This window comes from Phyllobates terribilis, unplaced genomic scaffold (assembly GCF_046119375.1).
Source record: "Phyllobates terribilis strain yellow unplaced genomic scaffold, ASM4611937v1 Scaffold_8__6_contigs__length_399053987, whole genome shotgun sequence".
NCBI classification, from domain to species: Eukaryota; Metazoa; Chordata; class Amphibia; order Anura; family Dendrobatidae; genus Phyllobates; species Phyllobates terribilis.
The window spans coordinates 389,313,070-389,328,408 of record NW_027362768.1 but is presented as its reverse complement, the minus strand read 5'-3'; the positions used below and the strand labels follow the sequence as shown (position 1 = coordinate 389,328,408).

At 56.6% G+C, this 15,339-nt stretch overlaps 1 long non-coding RNA gene across 1 annotated transcript in view; it reads right to left on the bottom strand.

Moving 5' to 3' along the window:
• LOC141156607 (uncharacterized) overlaps positions 1 to 15,339 on the bottom strand; it is a 51,388-nt gene extending 36,049 nt beyond the window's left edge. The window contains exon 1 of the long non-coding RNA XR_012247693.1: positions 15,115 to 15,339. This is a non-coding gene — a long non-coding RNA (uncharacterized lncRNA). The remainder of the gene's footprint in view (positions 1 to 15,114) is intronic.

Genomic DNA, 15,339 nt, shown 5'->3' with positions numbered 1-15,339 from the left:
ACCACCTCTACCCTCACCTACTGTATCCTCACCCATCCGCTGTAGACTGTGAGCGCTCGTGGACAGGGTCCTCGCTCCACCACAACGCTCCATGACCACCTCTACCCTCACCTACTGTATCCTCACCCATCCCTTGTAGACTGTGAGCCCTCGCGGGCAGGGTCCTCGCTCCACCATACCGCTGCACGACCAGCTCTACCCTCACCTACTGTATCCTCACCCATCCCCTGTAGACTGTGAGCCCTCGCGGGCAGGGTCCTCGCTCCACCATACCCGCTGTACGACCAGCTCTACCCTCACCTACTGTATCCTCACCCATCCCTTGTAGACTGTGAGCCCTCGCGGGCAGGGTCCTCGCTCCACCATACCGCTGCACGACCAGCTCTACCCTCACCTACTGTATCCTCACCCATCCCCTATAGACTGTGAGCCCTCGCGGGCAGGGTCCTCGCTCCACCATACCGCTGCACGACCAGCTCTACCCTCACCTACTGTATCCTCACCCATCCCTTGTAGACTGTGAGCCCTCGCGGGCAGGGTCCTCGCTCCACCATACCGCTGCACGACCAGCTCTACCCTCATCTACTGTATCCTCACCCATCCCTTGTAGACTGTGAGCCCTCGCGGGCAGGGTCCTCGCTCCACCATACCGCTGCACGACCAGCTCTGCCCCCACCTACTGTATCCTCACCCATCGCTTGTAGACTGTGAGCCCTCGCGGGCAGGGTCCTCGCTCCACCATACCGCTGCACGACCAGCTCTACCCTCACCTACTGTATCCTCACCCATTCCCTGTAGACTGTGAGCCCTCGAGAGCAGGGTCCTCGCTCCACCACACCGCTCCATGACCACCTCTACCCTCACCTACTGTATCCTCACCCATCCGCTGTAGACTGTGAGCGCTCGCGGACAGGGTCCTCGCTCCACCACACCGCTCCATGACCACCTCTACCCTCACCTACTGTATCCTCACCCATCCCTTGTAGACTGTGAGCCCTCGTGGGCAGGGTCCTCGCTCCACCATACCGCTGCACGACCAGCTCTACCCTCACCTACTGTATCCTCACCCATCCCCTGTAGACTGTGAGCCCTCGCGGGCAGGGTCCTCGCTCCACCATACCGCTGCACGACCAGCTCTACCCTCACCTCCTGTATCCTCACCCATCCCCTGTAGATTGTGAGCCCTCGCGGGCAGGGTCCTTTCTCCACCATACCGCTGCATGACCAGCAATACCCTCACCTACTGTATCCTCACCCATCCCCTGTAGACTGTGAGCCCTCGCGGGCAGGGTCCTCGCTCCACCATACCGCTGCACGACCAGCTCTACCCTCACCTCCTGTATCCTCACCCATCCCCTGTAGATTGTGAGCCCTCGCGGGCAGGGTCCTCTCTCCACCATACCGCTGCATGACCAGCAATACCCTCACCTACTGTATCCTCACCCATCCCCTGTAGACTGTGAGCCCTCGCGGGCAGGTCCTCGCTCCACCATATCGCTGCACGACCAGCTCTGCTCTCACCTCCTGTATCCTCACCCATCCCCTGTAGACTGTGAGCTCTCGCGGGCAGGGTCCTCGCTCCATCATACCGCTGCACGACCAGCTCTACCCTCACCTACTGTATCCTCACCCATCCCCTGTAGACTGTGAGCCCTCGCGGGTAGGGTCCTCGCTGCACCATACCGCTGCACGACCAGCTCTACCCTCACCTACTGTATCCTCACCCATCCCCTGTAGATTGTGAGCCCTCGCGGGCAGGGTCCTCTCTCCACCATACCGATGCATGACCAGCAATACCCTCACCTACTGTATCCTCACCCATCCCCTGTAGACTGTGAGCCCTCGCGGGCAGGGTCCTCGCTCCACCATACCGCTGCACTACCAGCTCTACCCTCACCTCCTGTATCCTCACCCATCCCCTGTAGACTGTGAGCCCTCGCGGGCAGGGTCCTCTCTCCACCATACCACTGCACGACCAGCTCTACCCTCACCTACTGTATCCTCACCCATCCCCTGTGAGCCCTCGCGGACACGGTCCTCTCTCCACCATACCGCTGCATGACCAGCCCTACCCTCACCTACTGTATCCTCACCCATCCCCTGTAGACTGTGAGCCCTCGCGGGCAGGGTCCTCGCTCCACCATACCGCTGTACGACCAGCTCTACCCTCACCTATTGTATCCTCACCCTTCCCTTGTAGACTGTGAGCCCTCGCGGGCAGGGTCCTCGCTCCACCATACCGCTGTACGACCAGCTCTGCCCCCACCTACTGTATCCTCACCCATCCCCTGTAGACTGTGAGCCCTCGCGGGCAGGGTCCTCGCTCCACCATAAAGCTGCACGACCACCTCTACCCTCACCTACTGTATCCTCACCCATCCCTTGTAGACTGTGAGCCCTCGCGGGCAGGATCCTCGCTCCACCATACCGCTGCACGACCAGCTCTACCCTCACCTACTGTATCCTCACCCATCCCTTGTAGACAGTGAGCCCTCGGGGGCAGGGTCCTCGCTCCACCATACCGCTGCACGACCAGCTCTACCCTCACCTACTGTATTCTCACCCATCCCTGTAGATTGTGAGCCCTCGCGGTCAGGGTCCTCGCTCCACCACACCGCTCCATGACCACCTCTACCCTCACCTACTGTATCCTCACCCATCCCTTGTAGACTGTGAGCCCTCGCGGGCAGGGTCCTCGCTCCACCATACCGCTGCACGACCAGCTCTACCCTCACCTACCGTATCCTCACCCATCCCCTGTAGATTGTGAGCCCTCGTGGGCAGGGTCCTCGCTCCACCATACCGCTGCACGACCAGCTCTACCCTCACCTACTGTATCCTCACCCATCCCCTGTAAACTGTGAGCCCTTGCGGGCAGGGTCCTCTCTCCACCATACCGCTGCATGACCAGCAATACACTCACCTACTGTATCCTCACCCATCCCCTGTAGACTGTGAGCCCTCGCGGGCAGGGACCTCGCTCCACCATACTGCTGCACGACCAGCTTTACCCTCACCTACCGTATCCTCACCCATCCCCTGTAGACTGTGAGCCCTCGCGGGCAGGGTCCTCGCTCCACCATACCGCTGCACGACCAGCTCTACCCTCACCTACTGTATCCTCACCCATCCCCTGTAGATTGTGAGCCCTCGCGGGCAGGGTCCTCTCTCCACCATACCGCTGAATGACCAGCAATACCCTCACCTACTGTATCCTCACCCATCCCCTGTAGACTGTGAGCCCTCGCGGACAGGGTCCTCGCTCCAACATACCGCTGCATGACCAGCCCTACCCTCACCTACTGTATCCTCACCCTTCCCTTCTAGACTGCGAGCCTTCGCGGGCAGGGTCCTTGCTCCACCATACCGCTGCACGGCCAGCTCTACCCCCACCTACTGTATCCTCACCCATCCCCTGTAGACTGTGATCCCTCGCGGGCAGGGTCCTCTCTCCACCATACCGCTGCACGACCAGCTCTACCCGCACCTACTGTATCCTCACCCATCCCCTGTAGACTGTGAGCCCTCGCGGGCAGGGTCCTCGCTCCACCATACCCGCTGTACGACCAGCTCTACCCTCACCTACTGTATCCTCACCCATCCCTTGTAGACTGTGAGCCCTCGCGGGCAGGGTCCTCGCTCCACCATACCGCTGCACGACCAGCTCTACCCTCACCTACTGTATCCTCACCCATCCCCTGTAGACTGTGAGCCCTCGCGGGCAGGGTCCTCACTCCACCATACCGCTGCACGACCAGCTCTACCCTCACCTACTGTATCCTCACCCATTCCCTGTAGACTGTGAGCCCTCGAGGGCAGGGTCCTCGCTCCACCACACCGCTCCATGACCACCTCTACCCTCACCTACTGTATCCTCACCCATCCCTTGTAGACTGTGAGCCCTCGCGGGCAGGGTCCTCGCTCCACCATACCGCTGCACGACCAGCTCCACCCTCACCTACTGTATCCTCACCCATCCCTTGTAGACTGTGAGCCCTCGCGGGCAGGGTCCTCGCTCCACCATACCGCTGCACGACCAGCTCTGCCCCCACCTACTGTATCCTCACCCATCCCTTGTAGACTGTGAGCCCTCGCGGGCAGGGTCCTCGCTCCACCATACCGCTGCACGACCAGCTCTACCCTCACCTACTGTATCCTCACCCATTCCCTGTAGACTGTGAGCCCTCGCGGGCAGGGTCCTCGCTCCACCACACCGCTCCATGACCACCTCTACCCTCACCTACTGTATCCTCACCCATCCGCTGTAGACTGCGAGCGCTCGCGGACAGGGTCCTCGCTCCACCACACCGCTCCATGACCACCTCTACCCTCACCTACTGTATCCTCACCCATCCCTTGTAGACTGTGAGCCCTCGCGGGCAGGGTCCTCGCTCCACCATACCGCTGCACGACCAGCTCTACCCTCACCTACTGTATCCTCACCCATCCCCTGTAGACTGTGAGCCCTCGCGGGCAGGGTCCTCGCTCCACCATACCGCTGCACGACCAGCTCTACCCTCACCTCCTGTATCCTCACCCATCCCCTGTAGATTGTGAGCCCTCGCGGGCAGGGTCCTCTCTCCACCATACCGCTGCATGACCAGCAATACCCTCACCTACTGTATCCTCACCCATCCCCTGTAGACTGTGAGCCGTCGTGGGCAGGGTCCTCGCTCCACCATACCGCTGCACGACCAGCTCTACCCTCACCTCCTGTATCCTCACCCATCCCCTGTAGATTGTGAGCCCTCGCGGGCAGGGTCCTCTCTCCACCATACCGCTGCATGACCAGCAATACTCTCACCTACTGTATCATCACCCATCCCCTGTAGACTGTGAGCCCTCGCGGGCAGGGTCCTCGCTCCACCATACCGCTGCACGACCAGCTCTACCCTCACCTCCTGTATCCTCACCCATCCCCTGTAGACTGTGAGCTCTCGCGGGCAGGGTCCTCGCTCCACCATACCGCTGCACGACCAGCTCTACCCTCACCTACTGTATCCTCACCCATCCCCTGTAGACTGTGAGCCCTCGCGGGCAGGGTCCTTGCTCCACCATACCGCTGCACGACCAGCTCTACCCTCACCTACTGTATCCTCACCCATCCCCTGTAGATTGTGAGCCCTCGCGGGCAGGGTCCTCTCTCCACCATACCGCTGCATGACCAGCAATACCCTCACCTACTGTATCCTCACCCATCCCCTGTAGACTGTGAGCCCTCGCGGGCAGGGTCCTCGCTCCACCATACCGCTGCACTACCAGCTCTACCCTCACCTCCTGTATCCTCACCCATCCCCTGTAGACTGTGAGCCCTCGCGGGCAGGGTCCTCTCTCCACCATACCACTGCACGACCAGCTCTACCCTCACCTACTGTATCCTCACCCATCCCCTGTGAGCCCTCGCGGACACGGTCCTCTCTCCACCATACCGCTGCATGACCAGCCCTACCCTCACCTACTGTATCCTCACCCATCCCCTGTAGACTGTGAGCCCTCGCGGGCAGGGTCCTTGCTCCACCATACCGCTGCACTACCAGCTCTACCCTCACCTCCTGTATCCTCACCCATCCCCTGTAGACTGTGAGCCCTCGCGTGCAGGGTCCTCTCTCCACCATACCACTGCACGACCAGCTCTACCCTCACCTACTGTATCCTCACCCATCCCCTGTGAGCCCTCGCGGACACGGTCCTCTCTCCACCATACCGCTGCATGACCAGCCCTACCCTCACCTACTGTATCCTCACCCATCCCCTGTAGACTGTGAGCCCTTGCGGGCAGGGTCCTCGCTCCACCATACCGCTGTACGACCAGCTCTACCCTCACCTATTGTATCCTCACCCTTCCCTTGTAGACTGTGAGCCCTCGCGGGCAGGGTCCTCGCTCCACCATACCGCTGCACGACCAGCTCTACCCTCACCTACTGTGTCCTCACCCATCCCCTGTAGACTGTGATCCCTCGCGGGCAGGGTCCTCTCTCCACCATACCGCTGCACGACCAGCTCTACCCTCACCTACTGTATCCTCTCCCATCCCCTGTAGACTGTGAGCCCTCGCGGGCAGGGTCCTCGCTCCACCATACCGCTGTACGACCAGCTCTACCCTCACCTACCGTATCCTCACCCATCCCTTGTAGACTGTGAGCCCTCGCGGGCAGGGTCCTCGCTCCACCATACCGCTGTACGACCAGCTCTGCCCCCACCTACTGTATCCTCACCCATCCCCTGTAGACTGTGATCCCTCGCGGGCAGGGTCCTCTCTCCACCATACCGCTGTACGACCAGCTCTACCCTCACCTATTGTATCCTCACCCTTCCCTTGTAGAATGTGAGCCCTCGCGGGCAGGGTCCTCGCTCCACCATACCGCTGCACGGCCAGCTCTACCCTCACCTACTGTATCCTCACCCATCCCCTGTAGACTGTGATCCCTCGCGGGCAGGGTCCTCGCTCCACCATACCGCTGCACGACCAGCTCTACCCTCACCTACTGTATCCTCACCCATCCCCTGTAGACTGTGAGCCCTCGCGGGCAGGGTCCTCGCTCCACCATACCGCTGCACGACCAGCTCTACCCTCACCTACTGTATCCTCACCCATCCCCTGTAGACTGTGAGCCCTCGCGGGCAGGGTCCTCGCTCCACCATACCGCTGCACGACCACCTCTACCCTCACCTACTGTATCCTCACCCATCCTCTGTAGACTGTGAGCCCTCGCGGGCAGGGTCCTCGCTCCACCATACTGCTGCACTACCAGCTCTACCCTCACCTCTTGTATCCTCACCCATCCCCTGTAGACTGTGAGCCCTCGCGTGCAGGGTCCTCTCTCCACCATACCACTGCACGACCAGCTCTACCCTCACCTACTGTATCCTCACCCATCCCCTGTGAGCCCTCGCGGACACGGTCCTCTCTCCACCATACCGCTGCATGACCAGCCCTACCCTCACCTACTGTATCCTCACCCATCCCCTGTAGACTGTGAGCCCTCGCGGGCAGGGTCCTCGCTCCACCATACCGCTGTACGACCAGCTCTACCCTCACCTATTGTATCCTCACCCTTCCCTTGTAGACTGTGAGCCCTCGCGGGCAGGGTCCTCGCTCCACCATACCGCTGCACGACCAGCTCTACCCTCACCTACTGTGTCCTCACCCATCCCCTGTAGACTGTGATCCCTCGCGGGCAGGGTCCTCTCTTCACCATACCGCTGCACGACCAGCTCTACCCTCACCTACTGTATCCTCTCCCATCCCCTGTAGACTGTGAGCCCTCGCGGGCAGGGTCCTCGCTCCACCATACCGCTGTACGACCAGCTCTACCCTCACCTACCGTATCCTCACCCATCCCTTGTAGACTGTGAGCCCTCGCGGGCAGGGTCCTCGCTCCACCATACCGCTGTACGACCAGCTCTGCCCCCACCTACTGTATCCTCACCCATCCCCTGTAGACTGTGATCCCTCGCGGGCAGGGTCCTCTCTCCACCATACCGCTGTACGACCAGCTCTACCCTCACCTATTGTATCCTCACCCTTCCCTTGTAGAATGTGAGCCCTCGCGGGCAGGGTCCTCGCTCCACCATACCGCTGCACGGCCAGCTCTACCCTCACCTACTGTATCCTCACCCATCCCCTGTAGACTGTGATCCCTCGCGGGCAGGGTCCTCTCTCCACCATACCGCTGCATGACCAGCTCTACCCTCACCTACTGTATCCTCACCCATCCCCTGTAGACTGTGAGCCCTCGCGGGCAGGGTCCTCTCTCCACCATACCGCTGCACGACCAGCTCTACCCTCACCTACTGTATCCTCACCCATCCCCTGTAGACTGTGAGCCCTCGCGGGTAGGGTCCTCGCTCCACCATACCGCTGTACGACCAGCTCTACCCTCACCTACCGTATCCTCACCCATCCCTTGTAGACTGTGAGCCCTCGCGGGCAGGGTCCTCGCTCCACCATACCGCTGCACGACCACCTCTACCCTCACCTACTGTATCCTCACCCATCCCTTGTAGACTGTGAGCCCTCGCGGGCAGGATCCTCGCTCCACCATACCGCTGCACGACCAGCTCTACCCTCACCTACTGTATCCTCACCCATCCCTTGTAGACAGTGAGCTCTCGCGGGCAGGGTCTTCGCTCCACCATACCGCTGCACGACCAGCTCTACCCTCACCTACTGTATCCTCACCCATCCCTGTAGACTGTGTGCCCTCGCGGGCAGGGTCCTCGCTCCACTATACCGCTGCACGACCATCTCTACCCTCACCTACTGTATCCTCACCCATCCCTGTAGACTGTGTGCCCTCGCGGGCAGGGTCCTCGCTCCACTATACCGCTGTACGACCATCTCTACCCTCACCTACTGTATCCTCACCCATCCCTTGTAGACTGTGAGCCCTCGCGGGCAGGGTCCTCGCTCCACCATAACGCTGCACGACCAGCTCTACCCTCACCTACTGTATCCTCACCCATCCCTTGTAGACTGTGAGCCCTCGCGGGCTGGGTCCTCGCTCCACCACACCGCTGCACGACCAGCTCTACCCTCACCTACTGTATCCTCACCCATCCCTGTAGACTGTGTGCCCTCGCGGGCAGGGTCCTCGCTCCACCATACCGCTGCACGACCATCTCTACCCTCACCTACTGTATCCTCACCCATCCCTGTAGACTGTGTGCCCTCGCGGGCAGGGTCCTCGCTCCACTATACCGCTGTACGACCAGCTCTACCCTCACCTACTGTATCCTCACCCATCCCTTGTAGACTGTGAGCCCTCGCGGGCAGGGTCCTCGCTCCACCATAACGCTGCACGACCAGCTCTACCCTCACCTACTGTATCCTCACCCATCCCTTGTAGACTGTGAGCCCTCTCGGGCAGGGTCCTCGCTCCACCACACCGCTGCACGACCAGCTCTACCCTCACCTACTGTATCCTCACCCATCCCTTGTAGACTGTGAGCACTCGCGGGCAGGGTCCTCGCTCCTCGTGGACCAGTCGCTGTCACATGGTGTTCAAGCTTATTGTAATTGTTCTTGTATTATACACCTTTTCACATGTAAAGTGCCATGGAATAAATGGCGCTATAATAATAAATAATAATAACACTGCAGGGAACAAGCCTGTCCTATCTGTCCCGTTCCTCAGCTACTCGACTTCCGCCTCCTTAAACACCTAATTATATAATAACATGTCGGAGATTTGCAGTTCATCTTCTGTAAAGCTCAAGTGTCGTGATAATAAACTGTGACCAACGAGGCGACTAATGGCTAATTAACACTAATAATAAAGGTGTCCAGGGTGGGGGTCCGTCCCTGGGACTAAATGGTCGCGTTCTGGAAACCAATCATCTATCCTGAAGGAACGAGTTTATCCAGATAACCTGCAAGTAACCAGGGGGTTTAGGAGTACAAAGACCAGATTTAATGGGTATCTCCAAGCAGCTGGCGGACAAAGGGTTAATAAAAAGAGATCTGGATAGTGATTGGTGTCCCTAAAGTCCATCTGCTGGGTCCATCTTCCTGTGTGAAGGATATAGGCGCTGACAGGTTGACACGGACACTCTTCTGGCCAGGTAGTTATTTTATTGCCTGCAGGAAGGTCTTGGGTTCATCCAGCTAATGATTCCCTGCAGGGGCCTCGGTATCGGCAGAACATCGCCTCTGGGGGGAAGCCGGATCGTGCAATTCACCACATGACCTCTGACCAAGAAATAAAATACATAGTTTGATGCAAAGGTTTTTGTTTTTAAACAAAATATTTCCTTACAAAACTTTCTCATTGTTTGACAACTTGCTGAAAACTTGCATCTTGGAAAAGTTCACACTGCAGTTTATACTTGGGTGAGGACGATGCTCAGACCTGCCCTGCTGGTTTGGCTCTGGTTTGTGGCATCACACAATGGCGCTTCCCTTTGAGATGCATATATGGTGCTCTTCAATTGTTAATGACGTCAGTAGCCCCATAGCTTCCATTGTCCTGTATGTCAGCGGCTGTAGGCACCTTGCACTTTGCTCATTTGCAGCCATACACAGAAGTCGAGACGTGGATGTATGGGGGGGGGGGGCAGCGAAGAAAAAAAAGAATCTTGTTGTGTCAATCAGTAGTAAATATTATCCAAGAACAAGTTATTGATTGTGAAAGAGATCAATACTATGAGAAATAGTTTAAAGGGATTGTTCACTGAAGAGGCATCCTAATATCGGTCCTGTAGATGTGACAGGGGGCAGTGCAGCAGCAGGGGTGGTCTCTGCGTCACCATAGTCTCTGTGTCTCCACGTATTATCTAGAGGGTTGATTTCCTATAAAACCAGTGGAGATGGGTAACAAATAGTTCAAGACGTTGCTGAGTAGATCTGGACTCATGAGCGGATCTCTTATATTCCACTACTTTTGTCATGTCCGGTCGGAGAAATGAGCAGTAGTGACCGCACAGGAGCAGGAGGATCCTCAGACGACACCATATATTTCATACTTTATTTTGCATGTTAGCTGATTATTAGGACATCAGAGTCCTGGGGTCTCGTCACCTCCTTCTATGAGCTACAGCTGAGAACCAGTGTACCGATCATCGTACATGGGACCATTCATTACGTGATGCGAAACCTGGACAATAAAAAAACAAGACAAAAGAATCGACGCCTTTGAAGTGTTGTGCTGGAGAAGGAGGTTATCAATACCATGGATGTCAAGAAGAACAAACCAAGCCAGACAGGACGCTGGGAGCGAGGACCACCGAGCTACGACTCGTCTACTGTGGACACAACAAGCAATCACTGGAGAAGGACATCAAGGTCGGGAGAATAGAAGGAGCAAGGCGAAGAGGAAGACCAGCAACCCGATGGCTCGATACTATCAAGATAACGGCAGAGAAGACCCTGGTGGCGCTATCTAGGTTTACACAAGCGTTCATTCATCAAGTCGCCATGGATCGAGATCGAGCTGAAGGACATTAAATAATAATAAAAGAAATATCTGTTCATTATGGTGCATGTATTTGGGTAATTGCTGCGGTGTCACTGCCACCATCATGTGCAGAGAGGACTTTGCAGAATATTTGGATGCCAATAATAACAACAACAACAATATCCATGTTATGAAGATGTCCAAAAGACCAATATGAAAACACTGTATATTTCCAAGTGTGACATTCTCCAAGGAAGCAGGAGCTCAACTACAACACCAATTACTAGGGTGGTGGGGGGCAATGCTCTGCAGACCCTGCCGCTACCTGTCACTCACATGTTTAACCACTTCATGGCTTCGTCTAAGAACATGATGGGTCACTTGAATGATCTGCAGCACAAATGGTTTTATGATCCAGCCCCCTCTCGTGGGGCGTTGAGAGGGTTAACATACTCTGATTTACAGGCAGTAAATCCAAAAGCTGGAGTCAACTCATGAGGAATGTAAGAAAAAAAATCCATGCTGAGCATGGGAAAGTGTGGGGAAAAAAAAGGGGGAGGGGGTGCTGGAAACAGGCACTAGCATTTTAAGGCTTCACCCCCACTTTCCTTTCCGGAGCTGCGCTCTCTTGTGACCATCCAGAGGTGTCACTTGCAATGCAGCTCCTATTGGAAGGTCCAGGAGATGAAGGTGCTGGTGCAGACCCGGCGTGGACGCTTCATGTCTGTCCTTTATGCTGTATTTTTGGCGTGGTGACCGGGAGCTGCCCCAATCTGCTGCTACCATCGAAGCGCTCACAGCATGCGGGCCGAACATCCCGCCGTGCAAATCATCTATCACAGAAGGGGAACATTTTACTACCAACTATTGCAACTTCCATCTGACGACAACGTGATCATGTTGGAATATTTTGCCTGTTGTCGGCTGGGATGTGTGAAGCACAACCGCCATTTGCACCCAATCATTCCCATTATCACATATTGCACATTGTATCCTAATGCATTGAGAGAGGTGTTTCATACATTGAGAACAATCAGGAGTGTCCAGGAATAAAATGCACCAAAGTCATTAGCCGGCGCACGCCATCTGATTAGTGGTGCGCACCTCGGCAGAAACGTCGCTCCAGGCAGGAGACAGGGTCCAGACTAACATTTCTGCCGTAAAAATACAGTTAGAGAATTTGAGGGGCGCAGCCACACCCCATCTAACCTCCTCCCATGGAGTAAAAACACCAAAAGTCGCAACATTTTGGGGCAACTTCGTGTTGTGCAAAAATGTTGTGACTCTTCAAGTGTTTTCCTCCAGTTTTCAGGTCTAAACACTTTGATGTATCGGCCCGTTCATCTTTTAGTTTAGCCTGACATATTCCCCATGGATTATCCACATGTCTGACTGTAGCGCATGGGCAGCTGGAAGATGAGCCAAACTACGCCGTCAGCCAGGCATGCGATACTCTGCAGCGCTGCAGCCTTGTAAGGGAATGCCCATGTAACAGTGGCTGGGGAGCAGCTGGGATGACTAGTCCAGGAGGCTGATCCCCCCCCCCCGTGGCTTCTCCCCACCCCGCTCCCCCTGAGAGGCAGGTATGTCCCTATTCACACATGCAGAGAGAGACCTGACCTCCAAGGGAAGCAGAGAAAAGCTGCCAGGGCCCTGCTTCTGGGACTGGTCTCCTGAGCTGCACGGTCCCTGACCAGTATCGATTTACCCACACTCTATGGCGGCACCACGAGACCCCACATGACGGCTCCTGCACCAATTCACCCCTCACTCTATGGCGGCACCACGAGACCCCACATGACGGCTCCTGCACCGATTCGCCCCTCACTCTATGGCGGCACCACGAGACCCCTCATGACGGCTCATACACCAATTCACCCCTCACTCTATGGCGGCACCACGAGACCCCTCATGACGGCTCATACACCAATTCACCCCGGTTCTTCAGCCTAGCCACGAGACCCCTCATGACGGCTCCAGCACCAATTCGCCCCCGCTCTATGGACGGCTCACAAGGATCCATGTGTGACGCCCATAGAGAAGCTCTCGCCTTCTAACAGTGGCTGTGGTATTTCCACCGTCCTTCTCACTGCTGGCGCCTATTAATCATTAGGCTGTGCGTCCACAATGCGTTTTTTAAGCGTTTCCGCAGCGGCAAAAACGCTTAAAAAACGCTTGGTAGAAGGTCTACCAATTATTTTGCGGAAGCGCGGCGTTTTGGCCACCATTGACTTGCATTAGAACGCATGGAATCCGCATCACTGTATATGTAGATGCAGAATCCATGCGTTCTAATGTGCGGATGGTACCGGGGTGTGGACGACAGGAGACTCTCCTCCGGACCTGGGTACCATTGAAAATTGTAAAAAAAATAATAAAATAAAAAATAAATATATATTTACCTTCCGGCGGCCCACGCTGCACTCCTCCTTGCTTGGCAGCAGTTCGCGATGGAATGAAGGACCTGCGCTGACGTCAGAGTCATGTGACGGGTCACGTGACGCTGACGTCGGCAGGTCCTTCACTCTACTGCTGCCGGCAGCCAGGACGGAGGAAATCAAGACTGCGTGGCCATCGGAGGGTAAGTATAGATTTTTTTTTTTTTTTTTACATTCTCTCGGGTCACACTATATATGCTGTTTACATGGATTTATATAGTGTGACCAAGTTGTCAAGCACTTTCCTAGTGATGCTAAAATCGCTTGTCAACCCGCATGCGGAAATGCATGTGAAGAAAGCTTCACATCCGCATGTCCCTGGCAGGAAAACGCATGTACAATCCACATGTGCAATCCGCATGTACAATCCGCATGTACAATCCGCATGTACAATCCGCATGCGCAATCCGCATGCACAATCCGCACGTACAATCTGCATGCACAATCCGCATGTGTTTTTTCTGCCAGGAAGATGCAGAAACGCACAGGAAAAATCCGGAGCATTTCTGCATCGTGGGCACATAGCCTTAGAGCTTTATTTATGGTGATTTGCACTTCAACATCTTTGTGTATTTAATGGTCTCATCCCCACTGACTTTGTATTGCGTCACAGGTTACAAAGCAGGTTATACCGCAGGGTACAGCACAGGGTACAGCGCAGGTTACACGGCAGGGTACAGCACAGGTTACACGGCAGGGTACAGCACAGGTTACACGGCAGGGTACAGCACAGGTTACACGGCAGGGTACAGCACAGGTTACACGGCAGGGTACAGCACAGGTTACAGCTCAGGGTACAGTGCAGGTTACAGCTCAGGGTACAGCACAGGTTACAGCGCAGGTTACACGGCAGGGTACAGCACAGGTTACAGCTCAGGGTACAGCGCAGGTTACACGGCAGGGTACAGCACAGGTTACAGCTCAGGGTACAGCGCAGGTTACAGCTCAGGGTACAGCACAGGTTACAGCTCAGGGTACAGCGCAGGTTACAGCTCAGGGTACAGCACAGGTTACAGCTCAGGGTACAGCGCAGGTTACACGGCAGGGTACAGCACAGGTTACACGGCAGGGTACAGCACAGGTTACACGGCAGGGTACAGCACAGGTTACAGCTCAGGGTACAGCACAGGTTACAGCTCAGGGTACAGCGCAGGTTACACGGCAGGGTACAGCACAGGTTACAGCTCAGGGTACAGCACAGGTTACAGCTCAGGGTACAGCACAGGTTACACGGCAGGGTACAGCACAGGTTACAGCTCAGGGTACAGCACAGGTTACACGGCAGGGTACAGCACAGGTTACACGGCAGGGTACAGCACAGGTTACACAGCAGGGTACAGCACAGGTTACAGCTCAGGGTACAGCGCAGGTTACACGGCAGGGTACAGCACAGGTTACACGGCAGGGTACAGCACAGGTTATACCGCAGGGTACAGCACAGGTTATACCGCAGGGTACAGCACAGGTTACACGGCAGGGTACAGCACAGGTTACACGGCAGGGTACAGCACAGGTTATACCGCAGGGTACAGCACAGGTTATACCGCAGGGTACAGCACAGGGTACAGCACAGGTTACACGGCAGGGTACAGCACAGGTTACACGGCAGGGTACAGCACAGGTTACACGGCAGGGTACAGCACAGGTTATACCGCAGGGTACAGCACAGGTCCGGTCAGTAGCTCCCTCCTTTTCTATCTCGGCCTCAGTGGCCTCCTCCTCCTCCTCCTCCTCCCCTCAGTGTTTTTTGCTGCCGTCAGCGCTAACACATTGTCACAAACCTTCAGAGCAGCAGCCTTCACACAGCCGACGCCTTCTGAGGTGACATTAGCGGAGCCGCCGTGGTGACAGGCCCGTCCCCCGAGGAGACCTTCCGCCAGAGGCTCCCGAGCCCCAATAGCGGAGGGGACGGATCACTCACGGCCGCACCCTGCACGCCGACGCTGTCTGCACACCTCACAGGGAAACAGCGTCACGGCGGAGGGATACACGGCAGGAACCGCCGG